Genomic DNA, 5,162 nt, shown 5'->3' on the forward strand with positions numbered 1-5,162 from the left:
CACCAAGTATACATTTTAACTCTATCACTTCATGCTCTATTCCCAACTAATTAGCTTCTGATTCCACTTAAAAACATCAGCAAAAATAATTCCCTGAATGATAAAGGTCAATCAGGTTTTTCCTGGCCAAAAAAATGTCTAATTCTATATACTTTATAATTAGAGGAGATTTTTTAAAATTCAGCATTTCAAATTTGCAATGCAAGTTCATATTCATTTCAACTCTATTTCCTTTTCATTTTACCAAAGATAAATTAATAACCGGGTTATTACTCTAGTAAAGAAGCCATGGGAAGAACTGTTTTTCTCTCTGACAACACAAACTTGAGGTTTATATGTATCTGTTTTCCTTCAATCTACTGCATGCCTTATATCAGGGCCCCCTTCTGTTGCCATTCAGGATGTTCATGAGCCACCTTCTCGACTGGCATTTGGTCAGTTTGGCATTGAGGTCTTTTCTGTTATTGTGCTACTCAGTGTCTTCTGGCAAAAAAAACCCCAAAAAACAACCAACAGGAAGCAAACAAACAAAAACCCCAGCAGCAGCAGCAGCAGAAAAAACAATGACAACAAGTAATGCCATAGCTTCCAAAGGTCAACAGAGAGGATTTTTGGATTATCCACTATTTGGGATAATTTTCACTCCTGATCTCCTCCAGTATTAGCGTGCCTAATCGAGAATTCCTTGCATGTGACCTGACTTCTCTGCAAAAGAGCCATAAAAATCTCTGGCCCTTAGAGCAGTTTCTATGAATGAAATTAATTAAGAAAAAGAATTTGAGGTCCTGGGATGGGAATCATTGCAAAGCATTTTTAAATTATAGTGTCATGACTGGATATTGGAGTAAATTCTTTGATCTCTTTTCTCGTTAACGAGATGATATGATATTTAAAGGCAATCATTCCATTTTGAAGGTCTGCTGACATCACAAACCATCAGAGCACGGACGGCATGGAAATAAGATACCCACTTCTCTCTGCTTCCTCTTACTGATTTCATGCAATGACCTTGCAGTTATTAAATATAGGCCAACTTGCACTCTCAGACCTCAGGCAACCTCTTTTTTAAGTGATCGCTTACTCCCCAACATTTCTACTAAAATTTGATGCTTAAAGATCACTTAATGGAGGCAACCAATTTATCCCTGTCCCTTGGGTGGTCCCCCAGGGCAGTTTTTGCTGGTTCAATACAATTACAAAATGCTTCCAGGCTCTGTGAACTTGGTTATACAAGAAGGTTATGGCAACAAAGACTGTTTCCTTTGGAAAATTGTTACAAAGTGCTGACCTTCCTAAAGTATACAGCATTCTGAAAAGCCTAAAAGCCCAGATGCTTAACACTGTGAAAGGCAGTGCCAAATTCTGGAACCAGAGACAGGAGTTAAAGTGCAGGATGAATTGAACCAAGACAAGAAGGAAGAGAACGTTCTTTCAGGAACACTTTTTTCAGGTCCTGTAGCCTGGATTCAAACAAAATTCCCTTGTTGACTCAAAAGTGTGTTTAGGAGAATCTGACCCAGGAATGGGTTGAAGTCTCATACATGGTGCAGAGAGTTGAAGAAAAGCCAGGATGATTTTGGAGACTATAGTGAGAAGCAGAAGCTCATTTGATGCCTGGCTGCTTTCATGTTAAACATCAAGGGCTTGATTCAAACCACTAAGTATACAATCAAGGCAAGACAATGGATAAGTAAGACAAAAGACATTGGGTATAGCCTCAGGTTTTCTCCATATTCATTAAAGGGTGTCCACATGGAAGGCACATATTATTTACTGAAAAAGGCATGTTTCCTAACCTTGCAGACAGCTGTGAGGGAGGATGTTCTCTGCAGGAAGGGAGGGGCTGGGAGGGGTGGGGAGGTCAGTGAGAGTGAGTCCCCCTCCAACCACAAAAGCAATTACTGTGACAGCAGCAGTACCCCCTCCTTGCTTACCCAAGGGCAAAACACTATGGGATCCACTGGACACTCTTCTCCAAATCCACAGGGATCTCCCATTTCCATTCAGTTTATTTAGCTCTGTTCTGCCATGCAATGAGGACACATAGATGAATAAGACAATAGCCCTCTCCTTGATACCTGGGGGTTTCATCAAGCACCTTTGCAGAAACAAGTGGCCTAAGCAACACTGCAAGCAATAGACTTAAGGTTAGAAAGTCAATATTTGTAGTGTAGTGATTTCATGATACATGGATTTTACTGGAATTTTAAAATGCATTCATAGCAGTTTAAGTGGTTATGGTGTAACCAGGACTAGAACTGCATCCAGTTAATGTTCTACAATTTACTTAAACATTTCCTTATTAACAGGCAATTTCATTAATTTCTGTCTTGTATTTTTTATTTTCTTACATTTTATTATGTATAATATGAACTACATTGTCCTCTGTCAAGCATTTTTCTTGTGTGGACTGTTTGTAGGGCAAATCCCTAGGACAGGAATTATGGAGGCAAAGCACATAACTACTCCCAGTGTTCTTGGATATATTTAGATAGCCTAGGGTTAAAGAATAATAGAAAGAAGGTATATTGGTTCTCTTTTTGATTGCTTCAATTTCCTCTTGAGTACAATTTTCTACATGCTGAGAAACATAAAACAAACATTGGTAAGAGAGCATTGCAGTTTTAGGAGTTCTGTTGATAATCATCTACCCTTTAAGTGAGGTCAAGCTTTCAAGGTACTTAGAGAATTGCAAAATAGATTGCTAAATAACTGTTAACCGGAAAACTTGTGGAGAGATCATGGAAAACTGGAAATGTCAAAAGGTAAGAGATTTTAACTTCTTTTAATTGGAAATAGAATATTTTTAATAGTTTGATGTTGTCAATGATGTCCACTGAACTTGCCAAATAAGACTCTTCAGAACATTTTTTCTCATAATGAGTGAGGACCCTGAGAATTTAATGGATCCTAATTTCCTGGAGTAAATAAACATGTCCACACTTGAACATTTATTTGAGTGTGTAACATAGTAGTCAAACTCCATGGGATTCTATTGTGCAGAAGCTGCTAAATGTGTCAAATGATGTGGCCATTTTGTGATACAAGGTAACTTCTACCACTGATAACTTGAGACCTATAATGCTTATTTAATTTGTGATCTACTGATTTTGTTTAAAAAAGATCATCCAAGACATTTGTCTTTGTCTTTCTGACTTACTTCACTTACTATGATAATCTCTAGTTGCATCCATGTTGCTGCAAATGGCATCATTTCCTTCTTTTTTATGGCTGAGTAGTATAGTATATATGTACCACATCTTCTTTATCCATTCATCTGTCAATGGATATTTATGTTGTTTCCATGACTTGGCTATTGTGAATAGTGTTGTTATGAACATAAGGGTGTGTGTATCTTTTTTTTTATAGATCTTTATTGGAGTATAATTGCTTCACAATACTGTTAGTTTCTGTTGCACAACAAAGCGAATATGTTGTAAAGCAGAGACTAATAAAAATAAATAAATAAATAAATAAATAAAAATAAAAAATAAAATATGGCACAAGTGAACCTATCTGCAAAACAGAAACAGACTCACAGACATAGAGAACAGACTTGTGGTTACCAAGGGGGAGGTAGGTGGGGAAGGGAAGGACTGGGAGTGTGGGATTAGAAGATGTAAACTATTATATACAGGATGGATAAACAACAAGGTCCTACTGTATAGCACAGGGAACTCTATTCAGTATCCTGTGATAAACCAAAATGGAAAAGAATCTTAAAAGAAGAATGTCTATCTGTGTATAACTGAGTCACTTTGCTGTACAGCAGAGGTTGGCACAGCACTGTAAATCAACTCTACTTCAATAAAATAATTAACCAAAAAAAAAGAAAAAAAAAAGATCATCCAAGACAGAACAGAATAAGAACTCAGACATCCTCAGATTTTTGCCTAGTTTATCTACAAGTGATTTGTTTGTGGGATGTAATTATACCTACTATTACATCCTATTACAAAAGTGTATATAATTTAGGAGTGGAGTATCCCAGTAACCTCACTGAACTATGAAATCACCACTGACAGATCTATATTGACAGTTCGTGGCCAAATTTGAAAGACCTAAATATTTGAAGATACCATACAAGTTCATAGAATATATGATCTACAGATTCAGCTGGTTCTAATCATGGTATAGTATTTGCATTCTGTGAAGTGCAGAAATCACTGGAGACATATGATGCAATAATGGAACAAACATTGACTGCATGCTCATCTACTGACCAGTCAGGCACTGTTCTAAGCATTAACGTGTATTAATCCCATTTGATTCTAATAACAGTCCTAGGCAGAAAATGCTATTAAATTCCCCATTTTTACAGATGTGATTACTAAGGCATACAGAATTTCAATAGCTAGCTGAAGTTTACCCTGTTACAAAATGGCAGAGTCTAGATATAATACAGTAAAAAGAATATGGAATTCCAGATGAGAAAACCAGGTTTCAATTCCTTGCTCCATTACCTGCTTCTTGTGACATAACAGGAAAGTCCTTGAAACTCTGATACGGAGGGTCTGGGTTTGAGGGAGACTTCCACCTGTTTGCCTTTTTAAAATTTTGAATTTTCAAACACCTCTTAAAATTTCTAAGTGAAATTTCAAAAGTAGTACTTCGTAAGGTAAATATTATAAAATGAAAAATGACACAATTGAATTTCAAGTGTCTTTTCTTATGTTTTTGTGCTTTTAAAAAAAATACTCAGTGAATTACAAAAGTACCTGTGCAAAAGCACTCTGTAAATTGGAAATAACCTTGCAAATGTTAGCTATTATTGCTACTGCTGTGCTTTCTGTTTAGGCGTTTATGCTAATGAGACATGGTCAAATATTTTAATCTCTTGCTATTTGAGTAAACATTTACTGGTATAACCTCAATTTCAGATTTTGATGAATTATACAGGAACTAAAATACAGAAAGCATTGGCAAGCATTATTTATTAACTAAACATTTCTATTCCTTCCCAGCAATCAAATTCATCTTCCCCATTAAAGAGAAAAGAAGAAAATTGGACCAAAGTCTCCTTATAATTTATATTCTGAATAATCTACTCTGTCACTAGAACACAAGTCACTATCCTACACCAGTCACTATCTTAGTAATTTGATTTCAGGATTTAGTTTTGGAGTCAGGCAGACATGGAATTTAAACCTATCTTGGCTATA

Source organism: Hyperoodon ampullatus (genome assembly GCF_949752795.1).
Source record: "Hyperoodon ampullatus genome assembly, chromosome: 4".
In the NCBI taxonomy this organism is placed as follows: domain Eukaryota; kingdom Metazoa; phylum Chordata; class Mammalia; order Artiodactyla; family Ziphiidae; genus Hyperoodon; species Hyperoodon ampullatus.